Below are 18417 nucleotides of genomic sequence, written 5' to 3'. Positions count from 1 at the left end.
ACGGGAATGGTTCTTGGATATGTATGGAGGCAACGCAGCCAAACTGCTAGTGAGGCCCTTAGTTCGAATACCGCATGTCATGAATTTTGGGTTTGGCTAATTGGAGCCCGAGTGTAACCATAGGGCGCCTACCGTGTATTAATAGTTTATGGGGAACAAAGGCAACTCCTTCTGCAGAGCATCCCTTGAATAACTGCAGAGTTTAAAGGCTAGCATTCCCGAGAAAATAATCTATTTCCCCAAGATTTCGGAGGTTTCTTTCTATTGTAATGATTTTAAATAAGCATCTTATGTAACCGTTTAGTGAGGCTCTGCCATGTGTGCCCCTTCATGGTGTTGTGGTGCTATTGTTAGATGCAAAATATGAATGGACTGGTTTCAATTCTCAATATCTGTCGCATCATAAAGATTATAATGCTGTCGCATTGACACCCCACCCGCTGAATGTTCTTCACAGTGCCCGGCTCTTCTGATGCTACCTGCAGCCACTGGCAAGCAGACATCTGCTCTTGTCATGCTACCTGCAGCCACTGGCAAGCACACATCTGCTCTTCTGATGCTACCTGCAGCAACTGGCAAGCACACATCTGCTCTTGTCATGCTACCCGCAGCCACTGGCAAGCACACATCTGCTCTTCTGCTGCCTGCAACCACTGGCAAGCACACATCTGCTCTTGTCATGCTACCTGCAGCCACTGGCAGGCACACATCTGCTCTTGTCATGTATCCGCAGCCACTGGCAAGCACACATCATCTGCTCTTCTGCTGCTACCTGCAGCCACTGGCAAGCGCATATCTGCTCTTCTGCTGCTGCCTGCAGCCACTGGCAAGCACAAATCATCTGCTCTTCTGATGCTACCTGCAGCCACTGGCAAGCACAAATCATCTGCTCTTCTGATGCTACCTGCAGCCACTGGCAAGCACACATCTGCTCTTCTAATGCTACCTGCAGCAACTGGCAAGCACACATATGCTCTTGTCATGCTACCCGCAGCCACTGGCAAGCACACATCACCTGCTCGTCTGATGCTACCCGCAGCCACTGGCAAGCGCACATCTGCTCTTCTGATGCTACCTGCAGCCACTGGCAAGCGCACATCTGCTCTTCTGATGCTACCTGCAGCCACTGGCAAGCGCACATCTGCTCTACTGATGCTGCCCGCAGCCCCTGGCAAGCACACATGTTCTGTAGACGGAGCGTGTGAAGGGCGAGGGCCGTCATTACACAGTGTTGAAAAGCTTTCTGCAAAATCGGGCCAGATCCCAGGTGGGGTTTCAAGCTGCTTCTGTTATTGGCCTTTTAATCCGTCGGATCATTACTAGGGCCAGCGAGCAGGGCTTCTTAGCTCGGGAAACTCCTGCAAGGCAGAGAGAAGGGTGAATGGTGAGCAGGGGCGACATTGCCGATTCTAGAGCCTGTTTTCTGGCCTCAGCCACCTTGCACAGCACTGCGCGCTCAGCAAATTCAAACTCAAACGAAACAAACGCTAGGCCGCTAGGTAGCCCAAGGGCTCTAGGCTTGCAAAGCTCTTTCTTGTTCCCTGGTGGGTGGAAGGATCTTGGGGACCTCTGTTCAGTTTCCCAATATCACTGAATCAACTAAGTTAACACTGGCAACTGCCCGCCCATGTGCGCAGGGTCATCCTAAGCACTTTTGGGGCCCTGGGCATGGACATCTTTGGTGCCCCCCTCCACCAAACCAAAGGAATGAAGGGATCAAGAATACTGCCCCCCCCTCCCTCACCCCCCCGCCCATCACCCTCACAACCTGTAGGTTGATATGCTTTCCCACAGCATAATGAGCACGTTTACTCCCTTTAAGTCCCCTTGCCCTCTTCATTCTTGCTCTAATCAGAATGATAAACAAGTAGCATTTGAAGACCAATATTAGCAGTCTACGAAAGAGGTACTGTTCTAGTGCATACAGGATAATCTTTTATCAATGACATCCAGGAAGGTATGCAGCCTGTAGTATTAACGCTGGACCATATGTAAAAGGTACATGTAACCCATAATAGACAGAAAACTCAAAGCCTCCTCACAGAATGCAAAAGTGCTCAAGCATGGATAGAGCAGACCAATTGGCAGGAGGGAGAAAGCTACCCGTACCATAGCATCATTAGTGGATGCAGATTAGGAGCTACCAGGAAGATGTCTGTATCCAGACAGACTGAGATTAGAAGTGTGATATGGTTTTCAAATAGTGTTGCCATTAGATATCAAAGGAACAAATGCCTGTGGTCTGCAATATACATTTGCTCACTATTAAAGTGGAAGCAACCCTATAGCTAGTGAAACCATGAATAAGTCTTTTATGAAGATCATACCATGAGAAGCAAATCACTCTGAAGGACTGACAATTTTGAAAGTGTAAGGGACTGGCATTATAAGATTAAATGAGAAGCCTAGGTTCATACATTGGTTAAGGGCTGGAAGGGTGAAGCTGGGATTTGTGCCAACTCTGCAATTTCTGCATTTGAGCACTTTCTTTTCCAGTTCCTACCATGTACTAAACGATCTCATTTTATAAAAATGGACTTGGAAAGTACACAAATCGCATTACCAAACATGACCATTTTTTAACAAAATATTATAGAGGGGTGTTATGCAAAATGGGAATGGTTCTAGCTTCATTCTCTCCATCAGTAAGGGAAGTATATAAGTACCAGCATACCAATTGATGGGATTTAACACATTTAATCCGGGTTTGTCTTTTGTATTTTAAAGCTTTAAATACTTCCAAAACAATGGCTTGCGATGTTTTCATTTATAAACGTGCATAAAAACCTTTGACTTTTACCAAAAAGCAAACTGTTTTTTGTGTCAAAAAAGCAGACCTTAAAATATGCTTGTCCGAGGCCTACAACATCTGGCCAGCTCTCTTCTGTCTACCAACCCTTCCACCCAAATGGCCTACATAAGAAAGATCAATTTTATTGGGCTAAACGATACCAGCAGCATGCAAGAAGGCAAACCTCACAGAAGACAGCACAGTAATGTAAGATATATTAGATGATTTGACCAGGATCACTGTATCGTCTGCTGGCAAATCCAAGATACAAGCAGGAACGCTTTTGTTCCATAGTATTGAATTTGGGTACTTTTTCACCTCTTGGACTAACAGTTTATGCCACCGTTGGAGGCGATTGCCTAGGTTTTACAGCACCCCATCTGAGCAAACCAATTTCTAGACCTTCACCATACAGATTTTATGTTAGTTTTATAGCAACCCTTATCTGGTGCAGGTACATTGCTGATAGCAGCTGATGCTGTTCTGCAAAACCAAGTACACATGCAGGCAGATTTATAAACTTCAGACATAGTAAAGGCTCAGCCAACCTTGCTGGAATGTGATATTCTAATTTTGCATATGAACACATCGCTGCAGTGGGTGCTTCACCCACTGAGCTAACTTTTGAACCATTGTGGCACTCATTTATCAATATGCATTTCAAGTTGCCTATTGCACATGATCAACATAATTCCCACAGGAAGGAAATAATGCTACAGAGTTGTGCTGTAAGGAACACACAATGTATACCACAGCAAAGACAGAAAGCAATACATGATGAATTGATCAAGGCAGAATGTACTTGCCAAAACAGAAAGGCAATGGGTTTAGAGCCTCAGCAGCACCCAATAAAATATCCAGGTGTGTGCTATTTAAGACTGGTTAACAATGGAATCTTACTTCTTCAGATCAGGCAGCCATTTGGGGCCCCCTCAAAGGTGGGTACCCTGGGCAAGTGCCCCTTTTTCCCTCCCATAAAAAGTCTCTGCATGTGCGCAGTCTCGGCAAAGAGGCCTTATGTTGGTTATGTTGTTAACTCCTTTGCCCAGAGTGCTGTCCGCTGCTCCCATGTTTGATCTCTCCATTGTCTGTGTCCTTTTTTTACAGCTCTGCTGGAAAATTCACTGTATGCACCTACCTGCAGCGCCACTCACCCTGGTGACACCCCTGCTACCTATCTGACGAAGCTGCCTCCCCGCCCCCAGAGGGTGCCTGCAGCCATCAAGCGACCTCTGTGAAGACCGCCATGAGCCTGGGTGATGATCTTCCTAGCATCTGTCTGGAAATCGAGTCAAAAAGAACCTAGAGACCTCCCACTGACTCTGCTGCGCCCCATCCGCAACCAATCTTGACCACCTGCCTGTGGACGTTCTTCTGTGATCTTCAGATGTCTTTGGCTCCCTTCTTCTAACTACGTGGAGACCCTACCTCTAGTGACATGGCGTCCCTCCTGCCATCTGGCCAATGATCCTCCCTGCACAGGCCTGGGGGCCTTTTCCCTTACTTTATGTAGATTCTCTTGCTAACTGGCTGAAGACTTCCCCGACATCTCTCTAGTGACGCTTGGTACACCTGCCTGAAGCCCCTCGCGCAGCCTGCCAGGAGACCTCCTGCGACGTGACTGGAGAGACTCCATCTTGGATCTGTGTTGCCAATCCTGCTGGCCCGTTTGCAAACAGTTACTGTTAAGAGACAAAGGTAAGAACCTGTTGTCGAGTCCTAGTCTACATTGTCTTCAAATGTCTGCCCCCGGTTTGCCCATAGTCATCCCAGAATCGGTGCTCCAGGGTTCCACTTGCAAAGCTTTTCCCACCCGCAAACACGTACATATGCAGTGCAGTGGAAACGCTGTGCATGCAAGCAAGCGCTGAAAAGGCAGGTGGGGCGGCTGCTTAGGACGGCAGTGCAGTACCAGAGCGATCTCGTGGAAAGAGCATGCATCACTATGGTGGGGGGCAGAGGCGTTGCTAGGGGGGGGGAGTTGGGGGCTATAGCCCCCGGTCCTTTGGTTGTAGCCCCGGATAGAATTTCAGGGTCTAATACCAAAAGGCTAGCTATCCCCGATTCCTGACAATCCTGACATTAGTGTAGATCCAGATCTTGTCCAGACCTAGCAACACCCCTGGCGGGGGGCCCTCACCTTTTGCTGTCAATGAGCAACATTTGCATGTCAAATAGAATTCTGAGAGCGGAGCAAAAGCCTTCAGTTGGTGGTAAAAGGATGCAATGCAAATCAGAATACTGCTACCAGAACACGTTGACGATCAGTCATTAACAGTAATCACGGCCATGTTCAATTCTAGTCCAGGCAATTCACAATGACCTTTAAAATCATTTAACATTATGTTGGTTTTTAAATAGAAAGTTGAGGGCATTCAGTGGCAAATGGGGTCCAGCGAAATTGCTCAAAAGCACTGCAGGGCCTAAGAAGCATTAGAGGGCCCGGAGTTCTCAGCAAGGAATCTTCAGGACATTTGGCAGCAAAGGCTTTGTCTTAAGCAGGTTTGGACAGTAATAGCAGCCACAAATTAGAGCATTTAAACCAAAATGTACAGGCATATTGTGGGGTTCCACCTTTAAAGGACTGTCAGACTCCTTAGTGGTCAATTGAGCACTTTTTAGAACACAGGGCACGTAAACACTGGACAAAACATGGAAGGATGTAAAGATCAGTTCACCCAGGCTTTGGGGGTTATCCCCGAAGAATTCTTCTGCAATGTATTAGACGATGGTGCTTTTTTAAGCATGTTCAATTCATAAAGTGGTTCAGGATAAAAAGACAATGATGGACGGATGGACGGAGGGATGGACGGACGGATGGACGGATGGACGGACGGATGGATGTGGACGAGGAATGTGGGGGCTCTTTCACCAGGGGAACTTCTTGGAAATGTAGCTTTCATGCCCCGGCTAGGGGGCTGACATGATGTATAACCGTCCGCCAGTCCGAGCTTTGGTAGGCCCTTGTGAAGCTTTGATAGGATAACCCAGCAATTTAGATGGTTATGGACTGTGGCTGTCCCAATAAGTGCAAGCTCATTGGTGAGTCATGTTTACTTCTCATTACAGCAGCGGTACCATCGTATTCACATGGATAGCCAGACTGACCTAATTTTTGAGCATCCGGTTCTCTTCAATTGTCTCTGGTTCTTCTCAATTGCTGGGGCCTGTCTAATCTGATGCCTTCGGAACGGTGTGTCGGCAGCCAGCTCCATTGCTTGCTGCGCCCATCCGACCATCTCCGTCCATCATCCCACTATACTGATGCCACATTGCATTCTGCCAGAGCAGGCTGCTTGTCTGGCATTCTAGTGGAGTTCTGGCTTGCGGCACACTGCCATGACTGCCATCCCTGCACTGCCACTTTCTTCTTGGTATCCACACCATGGCCCAGAGCAACTGGCGATCAACATTTTAGAGATTCGGGTTCTCTTCAATTGTCTCAGGTTCTCCTCAGTTGCTGGGGCCCGTCCAATCTGAAGCCTTCAGAGCGGTGTCTCCGCAGCCATCCCCATTGCTTGCTGCGTTCATCCGACCCTCTCCATCCATCCGCCCAATCTAACGCCCTTGCAAGCTACACGCTGTGCGATTACTGACGTATGGTGTTACTGTTCTGTTCGCCATCATGAATTTCAATTAAAAGCTTGTAGTCATCAGTTAACAAAGGTACAAAAGAGACATTTTATGTTTAGGGTTGTCGCATAAAGGCCCAAGAGACTTGAGGGGGGAGTACACAGCGAGGCGGTGTAGGAGGTGGTTTGGGAAATTAGGGGAGGGTGGGAGGGGTGGATTAACCTGGTTTTGTGTTTCCATTAACCTGGTGTTTTGTGTTTGGAGGGTTAATCCTGAGTAATCCAACAACCGAGAAGCGATAAGAGCGAGACAAAGGAACACCCTTTAGAGAGCATCCCAGGGTGGCCACACACTTCAGGGGAATGCGCCCGACTAATCTGAAGTGATTCATCAAAAAAACATTGCTGATTGCGAATACTGGCTGGAGGAGACAAGAGGCTTTCAAAATGGCCATTCGCTTCAGGGCAGTAAAGCAACTAGGAACTGTCCGTTTGTGGAAGCACACAAAAGGGACCTTGTTGAGACCGCTCCCACCCTCGCAGAGAAGTCACCATGGAGTGACAGCTGGTGCCGGAGAAGGACAAAGAAGCCCAAAGAGTGACCACTGCGGACCGCCCAGAGCCGAGACCCTAGGAGTGAATATTGGCGCCAGAACAGGAATAAAGCGCCATGTTCTGCTGCTGGTGCCCGTGAAATGTGGCTATTCGGCGAATGCCCAGTGCCGGTGCTAGGAAGGAACCTTTAGATGGGGCGAGTGCACAAGCGGGGTGGGGGGGAAGCAAGCCTTCAGGTGTACTTGCTTCAGCGCACAGGCGTGTGTGGCTTTTGGCATGTCTGGCTATGCCAACCAGGAGAAGCAGGCTAGGGACAGACCCCTTACACCGGGGCAGTGGCACAGCCCTGCCATGACCACTGTTATAAGCACACCCTGGCCCTTAGACGGTTCCAGGTGCCAGTGCACAGAAGCTCCCTCGCCACGACAGCTGGTGGCACTGCCAACAATTGGCATAACCCCTGGCACTGGCGCGGGCAGATTCCATGCAAAGCTCCTTCCCATTCCAGAAAGCAGTCCTTTAGGGCCAGCTAATGAGAGGAAGCCTCCCTTGCATTCGCAAATCCCAGATATGTCAAAGCCCCCCCCCCCCCCCCCCGCACCCCTAAATGCTCTTCTACGGATCAGGACAGTAACCAATTTTACCTCATCCATCACAAATGTCTACCCACCTGTTACCATACTGTGACGCTAGTCCCTGCGAGCGGAGGCTCCCGTATTTGTCACACTCCTCATCCAATATGGATGTGATCTTCGTTTGCTGGGAAAAATCCCTCACGTGACGGGAGAATTCCTCCTCCCACCTTCCTCCTGCCATTGCTATCCGCAAGCTGCACCTCATGAGGATGTTTGACCGCTCTGCCCACGTGGAGGTGCCCCCTGCCATGCAGTATGCCCTCCAGTTTAGCATAGGAGCCTAAGAGACACAGAATTCCTAAAGCTCCCTGTCCTATTTCACGATGGTCCCACTCACTTCCCCCCCACATGGCATACAGAGGGTATCGGGTCGCCCACAACCAAAGGCATCAAAAGAGGTTTGAGGCTCCTGAGACAGTCACCAGCAATCACTCACAACATGTGAAACTCTAGGCTAGGTGAGTGCGATGCAAGTGCTTAATCTTTCCCTTGCAAAATGGGACCACACCAAGCCACCAAGCAGCACTCAGAGCCCATCTAAAAGCACTGAGAAGTGGGCTGGGACTAGGACTGGACTAGAGACCGTCATGAAAAAATGGCACCCGTGAGATCTCCAAATACATGCTGGACTCCAGTGGAGTGGCTTTTGCGAGGGTTGCCCCTGATCTGGTATTTTCCTGGAATTCTCTGCATTTTCATGGAAAGACTGGTAAAATAAGGAGGGGGGAAAAAGCCGAGCTGTCCTCTCTTACAAACATAAACCTAATAAAAGATGACGGTGCACTTTACGACTGTTTAAGAAACTGACCAACTTCTAGACCTACACTGCACAAAATATGTCCATGCTGAAGGTCAATGGGGAGGAATTGGCACAAGCAGCAACAACTGTCTGATGTTTTTCCTTTTGCCACTGTAAGAACATCGCATATTGGAGTTACATCTCCCGGCTGCATTTACGAGTTCTTGCACTCTCCCCGGGAGCACCCACAAGCTCTTGCACTCCCCTCCCCTGCACGATCTGAATGACACAAGGCCTAGTAAGATCGTTTGTTTCGTCCTCCCTCTGTCCTCCCTCCCCTGTCTTGTCACGCCTCGAAACACTTGCATACAGGCGCGTTATAAATGACTTATATCATATCTAAAGCATTGGATGCTGGGGACTAAAGTTCTATTCTTTCACACCCGGGACGGGTACTCACCAGACCTATGTGTTTAAGACAACAATGCAATGTTGATACTAAAATGAAAAAGGTAGGGGTGTACCGAAATTCAGCTTCAAGTTCTGCTGAATTCCGGCTGAAAAGTAGATATTCGGCTTTACCTGAATACTTCAGTATCACTCAAAGCTGAATACTTTCCTCTACAAAATACATTAAGTACTGCTTTGCCTGGTGCTTGTAATCATTCAGGCATGTCATGTTTATCCTTTAAACGTTCATTAAAGAAATGCTGCTGCAACCTTTTTTGATTGCAAACGAAAAACCAGCCTTTAATGTTGACCGGAAGCCTTTCATCTGGTGGTTTGCTGGGGAGGGGGCGAGCGGAAGCAAAACTCTCAATATTTTTAATGCATCTCTGGTCGCCCCTGTATTTTGCATTTGAAAGTCATTGAGCTGGAATAATAGTTTATGAAGATGCTGTTGGAAAATGGTATTTATTTTAGGTGCTTATTCATTTGCAGATGACCTGTGTGAGAATTATGAAAGTTATGGGTTCCAGTCCCACCCATACTCAATCCAAATAATATTAAGTGAATTAATTAGGTGTTGCAGAGATCCCAGTAAGTTTGAACTCCTGAGTAAAATAGCTCAGGAGGTAGTGTAGCTTCAGAAAAGAACTTGATTCGGCCTGCATGCCAAGGTTATAAAGCAAGTAAGATGGCTTGGTGGGAAGTGTGCCTTACAGCATCAATGTGCTTGTAATATCTAAGCATAGGTTACAGTTCCTTCCCCCCGAGTTTCTCATGTTACCAAAATGAGTCCCCTTGAATTGAGTAAAAGTAACAGATGTTACTAAAGAATGTTGCTGTACCTTTTATTTTAAACCAAAATGCCCCCGTCTGTGGCAGCAGAAATGTTCCTCCCAACATTAAGGTTTAAAGAAGGGATATTTGTGTAATAAAGACAAGGAGATACAAGTGTACAATTTAGAAACATTGGACCAAATGGATGTATAAGTGAAACAAATACATAAAATAAACATGCACATGCCATTTAAAGATTTGAAATCAGCACTTCCTCTTCTCTATACCAAGAACCACTGAGGACTCTGTATTCTGTGTATCATTTTTGTCTGGTGTCTTTTACCATGCCAAAAACACCATAAAAATACCTCGCCCGAAAAAGAAGGAAATAAAAAGACATCTGAAAAATGTCTTTCCATCTATTAATGGAAAGACATTTTTCAAATGCCTCATCTTCACTCAGTACTACAGGTAAAAAGCATGGCATTACCATCGCAAAGGTTTGTATTCAGTAGCACTTCAGCAGTCAGCAGGGCGCTAATTGGGGTAATCGCTCAATTTGCGCTTCAGTGCCTTGCTGGAGCCAGAAGTCTAAAGATAGGCAGGCCCAAAAGGAACATTTGAAAGTATCAGGGCACGTCACAGTATCCCCTCAAAGAGATTGCATACATTAATACTATACATTTGGGCTAGTCTTAGTTACTTGGGCCCTCTCCCACAAGCGACCATCTGAATGCACAACAATGCAAACTGTTTACTTTCTGATAATGTATTCCTTTCATGGTTTACACAAACATTTTCCATGGATAACCAAGAAAAGAAATGCAATAAAGAAGAGATGCACATATTTTAAAGTGTTTTTAATTTACAAAGTGTTTTTCTTTTCACCATAACTTTTTTTATTAAACGCTCTGTTTTTGGCTCCGGCTGAATACTTGTCCAACTACTCGTTATTCAGCCGAATACTTAAATGTACTATTCAGTACACCCCTAGAAAAAGGGCAAGGGCCTCCTACATAGTATTTTATTTCGAGTGACCCATAGAAGCTGGAAGCAGGAGGCCAATGGGGCCGCTCCAGCATGGGGAACCCTAGCCGCAGTTTGTGATTGCTGGTTAACAATAGGCCCTGTAAATTCATAATTGAAGATTCATGGGTTTGAAACAATTTCCATCCCCACTATGATGGATAAGTACCATTCTTTTTTATAAAGACCCCACCACACCCACTGCTGAATTCTGCCATTCCAAATATTTTCGGAGAGACCCAGCTTGAACGCCAACTTCAAAACATTTTTATAAGTACTCTTGCATGCGATAAATGGCTATTAACCTTTGTTGTGAAATTGCTGTTGCTGTCACTCTCTTCTTTGGGGGCTTCTCCTCTCATAATCCCACTACTGCGTGTTTATTTGCAACTGTGCTGGTCTCTTGAGAAAATATAATGCAGGCGCCACCAGAGACGAATGTGCGCAGTCCTTCACATCATCAGGGTGCATGCAGTCTGTCCCCCCACGCAGACACGCCCTTCACGTTTGTAGAGCTGGGAGAGCCAGGGAACTATGGGGTTGGGCAGAGCCTCGGGGTCTGTTCTCGCTCTAGGGGCCCAACGCGAGCCGAGTCAAAGCCCCATGGTGGCTGGATAGGGGCGTGGGGGTTTGGAGATGTTGGCACGTGAGGTGCAGTGCCAGTCCAGGGACGCTTCTCTTTGGGACACGGCAAGAGGATTGTGACTCTGGAGGAGATGGGTAGGGGGCCTTTGATGGGGAGAGCAGCTGGGATAGAGACCTGCCCTAGTGGGGCAGAGAAGGGGGTGGTGAGATTTGGGGGGGATCACTGTTTTGGGGATGGCAGGGGGAGGGGGAGGCAAAAGAGGATGCTGGTGTTGGGAGGGGCAGGGACAGTGCTTCGTTTTGGGGATGGCATTGGTTAGGGGGCAGAGAACAAATGGATGGTGGCACTTGGGCTGGCACCACTGTTTGGGGTATGGCAGGGGGAGGGGCAGAGAACAAGGGATGGTGGTGCTTGGGGGTGCAAGACAAAGGTGGATGGTGGTGCTTGGGGGTGCAGTGTTGCTGGTTTGGGTTTGGGAGTGGGCAGGGAAAAGAGGATGGTTGTGCTTGGGGAGGGGCAGGGACACTGCTACTGTTTTGGGGATGACGGGGGGCAGAGAACAAGGTGATGAGGCATATGGGGGGCAGCACTGCTCTTTTGGGTATGGCAGGAAAAAGAGGGTTATGGCACCTGGTGGGGCAGGGACACCACTGCTGTTTTGAGGTGGAAGCGGGCAAGCAAAAGAGAATGGTGTTGTGGCGGGGTGGGACAGCGTGGGTATTGTTTGAAACGGTGGGGAGTATGGGAAAGTGTGAGGGGGGAAAAAGCGTTGTATGGGCAAGGCAGGCACTTACCTTTTTAAAGTCGCCGACCAGCCACTATATCGTCATAACAGGAAGTGCTCTGGCCTGTTCCAGCCAACCAAGTGGCTGGGGTGGGACAGGAAGTCAGGCAGCCCGGACAGGAAGTTGGACACCAGGCTCTAGTGAGCATCTGCTTTTTCTTATTTCTTAAATTTCCGTGTTGCGGGGGAGCAGGCGGGGCTCATGGTCGACCCCCTGCTTTGGGCATGCACCGACCCGAGAAGAGTTTCAGGGAGAGCCCTAGTTTAGGCCTGAGCCGACCCGTTCTACATGTTTGAGTCAGGTCAGAAAGTTGGGTTCGAACACGCTGAAGCCATGTGCCATCAGATTTTGTGAGAACAGCGGTTGGTGAGGACCATTTGGGCTGAAGTTTTATGGCAGAACAGTGTAGGACGCCTAAGTATGTGTATGATCAGGAAATGTAGTGCCCACACGTCTCCCAAATTGGGCTCTTCATTAGATTTACCATAACTTTAAATCACAATTGCCCAGCACAATGTATCTGCTCCACATTCAAATCCAGAGATGGTCTGTAATGAGGCAAGTTAAACAAAAATATTGTTTTAATTGGGTTCTTATAACGTGCTTTTTCGACCTGTGTTGCTGGGTGTTGTCTTGCTTCCAAGACAAGCGTGTTGCCCCTGAGATAGCCTTTGGATTTGAGCACCTGTTATCAACTATTTTTTTGAAAATAAACTCAGAATAGGAACAGTTCTGCTCCAATGAAATCGAAGCATTTAGTTCCCCTAATATTCTGTGCATTTTTTGCTTTCAACATATCAGTTTACATTCTGGTCATGTGACACGGAAATTCTTGTCCAACATTGTGTGCAAGGCATAGGGCTGGAAACCTAATTTTTGTCCAAAAAGAAATGCATGTCCTGTGGGACCATCCTGCCATCCAAATGAGGGTTACTAGAAAGCGTATGTTGTGCGGTCTAGTGATGGAGATGTGGTTTAGTGAGATGATGTGGTGAGGACTTGGGGTTTATAAGGGCATATGTGGTAAGTGGATAGGAGTTCTAGTGGAGGAGGACATGGTCTAATGGTGATGTGGCATGGTTTTGACTATGGAGCCAGAAGAACTTACGATTCTGGATTCCCCACTTGATTCACTGTGTGATCCTGGATAAATTCTTAATTTGAGTTGTGAGTGCTCCTGAGAACCACAGTCATACCCAGTTCTCACAGAATAATGGTGGGTGATGGGTTGGTCTATGAGAGAGTCTTGCTTGTCCAATTGCAGGAAAATATTGCATACATTTTTAGTTTTAGTTCATTGCCATGAATAGGTCGGAAAAAAATTAATGTGAGAATAAGGGGGTTGACACATTGTAGGCAGCTAATTAACTAAATCAATTCTTATATAGTGCAGCACTAACCCAAAGGTCTCAGGGCGCTCACGTAGACAGACAACAGAAAACATAAACTGGCCGAGATGGTGAAGGGGTAAGAAAAAGTCACTAAACATAGTGACTGACAAAGTCATTTCAGGGTGTCGAGGGTAGTTTATTTCTTGTTGAATTTAGGCTTTGAAGAGAAATGTCTTAAGACGTTTCCTAAACTGCTGCAATGGTGTACATTGTTTTATTTGTAGCAGGATCAAATTCCAATTTTTAGGGGCCAATGCAGAAAAGCTTGCTCCACCTAGTTTCTTCAAGGTCATGCGAGGTTGGATCAATAACATCTGATTTTTTTGATCGCAGAGTCCGCTTTGGTGTGGCTTTTTTAAATCTAGCTTTAAGATAATCTGCTGCATCACCTGAAAGGCATTTGAAAACAATGACTAACCCTTTAAAGTTAAGTTGTTTCTCTATGGAGAGCCAATGTAGTTTCTTCCGATATTCTGTAATGTGTGTTTGGCGGCTCAGCCCACAGACAGCTCGAACCGCGCCATTATGTATGACCTGAAGTCTCCTGATATTGCCCTTGGTTGTTCCCATGAGGAGGCTATTGCAGTAGTCCAACTTGGTGTTAACTAGTTGCTGTAATTGACACTCTGTTATTTTCTGACAGGTTTAAGATGGGATACATGCTTGAGGTGGGCATCAAAAAACACTCCCAGAGGTTTAACATAGTCGGACACTGAGATAGTGTTGCCATTTATCTCAAAAGCTTTGTAACGAGTATCCAGGTTCTTCATTCTATACGGTGTGCGAATGATAAGCATCTCTGTTTTCTCATCGTTAAGAGCTAAAGAGTTTAGGGCCATCCATTTCTGGATTGCCCCAAATATCTCATTAGTGGTAACCAGGTTCACCTCATAGATCCCAGATAGTGTAACAACTATCTGGGTATTGTCGGCATAGTTGGCAAATACACACCCATAGATTTATGGAGGCCAGACAGGCATTATATTGAATAGCAGTGGGAACAGACATGAACCCTGGGGACACCACAAGTAACAGGAACCTTCTGAGACTGTGATGTTCCCTTAGCAACACAGGCAGTTCTAAGGCCCAAGAAGGATTTTAGCCAAGATACTAGTTCCTAGGTATGGTGTCCGGATACAGCTTTGTGTCAGTAGTCTTGAGTGTCGCTGGTTAGGTAGAGATCTTGGACTGGGACTTCCGGCCATAATTTCTGAAGCTCTGCCATGAATTGAACGGATGATGGACAGCATTTCCCTAGAGGCAGGAAGGTTGTTTAGGTTGTTGTATAGCGCTATCACTCTCCCAAGCTGAGAATGACAGTAACTGGTTCTGTCAGCCCAAACCGTGTCATCTGGAATTCAGCTCAGAGATGAGTGGCTCATCAGCATGCTCGCCGTTATTTGTGGTGGCAGCATCGCCATTCTGCTGTGGCTCATCAACTCTCTTATGAAAGTCCACTCAGCTGGCAAGTACTGCGTAAACAGCTCTCTGCTCCAACATGGCAACTGTAGAAGCATGCCTCGCATGTCCATCCTCTCTATCGGGTTTCCTTTGTGCAGTCCTAGTAATTCTATTGCTGCCTGTATCTTTGTACCAGGTTGGTACAGGCATGCTCCTGTTCTGGCAGCTGGTGCTGGTCACCCCGCAAGTGGGTATGGGCCATGGGAAGGAGGCGAAATAGAGTCTGGTGGCTGGGATCTGTGCTTGGGAAAGATCAATGGTTCCTGTTTGCAAAGATATTTTTATGAGAAGGAGATTACCAGGGCCACAATGCAATATTGCGACAGCCTACACTCATCGCTAAGCACCAGGACGGACAGAGTTCAGCGGGAAATAAACCCTGACCTTTACTAGCCATGCAATAGGATCAACAGAAGAGACTAGAAGAGCATTTTTCTTTCTTTGGTGTTTATCATATGGTAGTTTATAAGACTGTATGACTGTTCTGCACTCTGATAATTAATATACCCCTTTGCCTCGCGGGCCGCTTTCACCGAATCAAGTTTCACCTACGTTTTGTTACCACAAATATGTAGTTGGGGAGTTGGGGTTAGGTATTTAGAAATGTTGGGGAGGGGATTAAGGTGGGTGGAAGGGGTCTTCTCCTGCATTTTACTGGATTAAAATGCAGTAGAGCAAAATTGTTGTAACAGATTCAGAGAAATCCCTGTCAGGAACTGGCATGCATCCATTTCTAATAGTTACTTCATAAACAGTGACTACATGCTATTAAAAAAAACTCGTTCTAAAAAATGTGGAGACGAGAGACAATCCGTTTACGTTCGAGTAGCAGACACATTTAGTGAAATGTCTGTCCCTGACCTATCGGTATTTACATTTCCAGGGTATGTAAATTGCTTTTGTAGATAACAAACCGCCCAAGAGAGGGCTCAGCGACAGATTACGTTTTTGAGAATAAAAGGACAGGGGACATGTGACTAGACGTGAATGGCTGCCTCCTTCCACGAGCGTCCGGCGTCCTTGTGCTGTAATGCTCAAGCAGCCCAATGCCTGGCGACTTATAAGCCCCCCTGGCACGCCCCCTTCCTTTGTTTACATTTGTAGGCTACCAGCCCTTCTTGTTTCCCGTGCTTGCCCCCACTCCTCCCCCTTACCCGGGGCATGGGGGGGGGCAGAGGAGGACGCTGCCCTGTTATTTGGGCGCCTCCTCCATTTTCCTATGTTGTCTCCGCCATAACCTGGGCATTTGTCCATACTTGTACAAACACACTTCCTCATTCCATTTGCCACCATTGATACCCCACCAAGTGAAAAAGATGCAGAACGAGTCATTCTTTCTTTGTTAGCATAAAAGGCTACAGATTTATTTTCACAAGATTGTTAATGACTACCAAATTCACAACACTGCAAACCAAACTTAGTGAAAATAGTTGTGAAGGTGCAGCGACCAGCCGACTGTTCCGTGTCCAAACCTTTCTTCCCCTTTCCCAATCAAGTCCACTGTTGGCCAGAGCTCCCCCAACCATTATTTGTTGAGCCCCACCTACCCTTGCAGGTGTTCTGGGCTGGAGGAGTGCTGTTTTGTCGGGGGAAGCCGAGCCCTCATCAATACCTCCAGTGCCCGTGCCGTTTAGGCCTCCAAGGGGCCAGGTCGCAAGAATAGCGAAATCCCTTCCCGCTTCTCCATGGCTCTTTAGTAGTGTGTATATTGCCACTTGTCGCAAAAACACTGCCACGCCAAAGATGGGTCCACATCCACCGTGGCTCCCCCTTTCTTCTCTTATAATTAAAGCAGTTTAGTGCACAGATTCCAAAAGAATAGATACATGCCTGCTGATGATAAATGCACGCTGTCCTTCTCATTGTATTCTGGTAATTTCAGGTTGATCAGCCCATGCCTGACGTGCGTGAAACCTCTACCCCTGCAGAACTTGGCCATTTCCCCGTTTAACTTCCTCCTTGACTTGTCAACTGCCAAATGACCTTCTGTGTTGCGCCATTCCTGCCTCGGAATGATCTCAGACCAGATGAACTCAGTTGCCCAACTGTGAGGTCAATTCCTGTAAGGTGAACATCATTTGCCTCATCAACGATCCCCTGCCCAAGTTTGTCAGGTAGTTGCGCCCAGATGGATGATCAGTACTTTCGGCTTGTGACGCCTACCCAACAGCTTGTCCATGTACCCCTGTAACTGAGCCCATCTCATCCCGGGCACCTCATGCCACCAGATCCGAAAATCGCCAGCGATCATCCTCTCTTTACGCCATCCATTTGGCCCCTGCCCTAGTCACAAAGAATGACCAACTACCCAAACGGACTGTCTCCTCCTTCAGGCTGCTGTTAATCCTAGGGAGATGAGAGGGAGATATATTAATACTACGTTTTGTCCAGCCTTATGTACCTCCTAAAACACCTTGACTTCCAACCCCCGATTTTCATGATTGCCTCAGGCCCCATGCCCAGCTCGGCTGCTGATGTAGCTGCCCCGATTCTAAAAGAGTGTGTTCAAACATCCCTTCTGTCTCTCCCATCCCTTTCAAAGCCATGTCCATCACGCTCCTGAACTGGAACCTGCTCATGGTCAACCTATCTCTAGAATAGCGGTGACCATGCACCCACCTGTTGCCTCTCCTGTAGGTAAACTGACAGCTCTGCTACTCGCCTCACTATGATCCCCTGCATGCTATAAATGGTGACTGTTCTCTGTTCTCCCTTTTCCCTTCTGATCAGTCTTAGATCTCCTTAAATAAATGCACACCTGTTCCTTTGCTAATTGCACATCTTGCAGCCTTAAAAACCCCGAACCCTATCCCTCTCTATTGTCAGGTACCAGCTCGCTCGCTCTGAAGGCTCCAAAAAAGAGCAATGAAAAAGCTGCCATGAACAAAACCCTCTCCCCATCACTGCGGCAAATCTTGCGGAGAGTTTCTATTAAACTGTGCAATTTAACAATATCAAGGGCCGCCTTGCATCAGGTTTTATTTCAGTTTGCTTTTCCCAACCTTTCATTGCCATTACAATGTAATGCTCCTTGGTGGGATCGCGTTTTCCCCCTAGTTTGTAGTAATGTGCTACTGCTGCCAAATGGTAAGACATCCAGGATCTGGTTTTCCCAGACAGCCATCCCCATCCGACAAAGGGACATACTGGCGTTCCCCTTTGGAGCTCTGTCAAAATTTGCTCTTGAAAGACCAGGAATCGTTCCCAGCACCCCTGTTACCTCCCTGCAGTGCCCGGGGCCAGGGCCATGTGGATCAGTGAGCTCGGATTTCCCCAATCGTGCCCCACCACTGAACCATGAACGGGGTCATCGTCTTGCTTGACTCTGGACAGTTACCCTGAAATTTCTACCACTGAAAATGAGTCGGCTGCCACATTCTTTACTCCTAAAATGTGTCAAGCTCTTACATCCTAGTTCAATTTGAGCAGGTTTGTCATCAGCTCCCTCATTAACCACAGTACCCTCAAATTACTGGACAACCCCTGATTAATGATCAGGAAAATAAAACGAAAATGCTGCCTCCTTCCTCGAGCGTCCGGCGACCTGGTGCTGCAATGCTCAGGCAGCCCAATGCCCGGCGGCTCAAAAGCCCCCTGGCATGCCCCCTTCCTTTGTTTAATTTCGCAGGCATTTTCGCACGTTTGGCGGGTT

At 47.3% G+C, this 18417-nt stretch overlaps 1 protein-coding gene across 7 annotated transcripts in view; it reads left to right on the top strand.

The window, feature by feature from the left end:
- SEMA6C (semaphorin 6C) overlaps nt 1-18417 on the top strand; it is a 471162-nt gene that overhangs the window by 235535 nt on the left and 217210 nt on the right. For 6 of the 7 annotated variants that reach the window (XM_069649822.1, XM_069649807.1, XM_069649833.1 and 3 more), the window contains one exon: nt 3899-4489. The exons of the other annotated variant lie outside the window; for it this stretch is intronic. The gene's annotated coding sequence lies outside the window, so the exon portion shown is untranslated. The remainder of the gene's footprint in view (nt 1-3898; nt 4490-18417) is intronic. 7 annotated transcript variants of the gene reach the window in all.

Source organism: Ambystoma mexicanum, chromosome 1p, assembly GCF_040938575.1.
Source record: "Ambystoma mexicanum isolate Mex_15411 chromosome 1p, UKY_AmexF1_1, whole genome shotgun sequence".
Lineage (NCBI taxonomy): Eukaryota > Metazoa > Chordata > Amphibia > Caudata > Ambystomatidae > Ambystoma > Ambystoma mexicanum.
The sequence above is the reverse complement of the archived record's forward strand: the minus strand, read 5'-3'. Positions and strand labels throughout refer to the sequence as shown.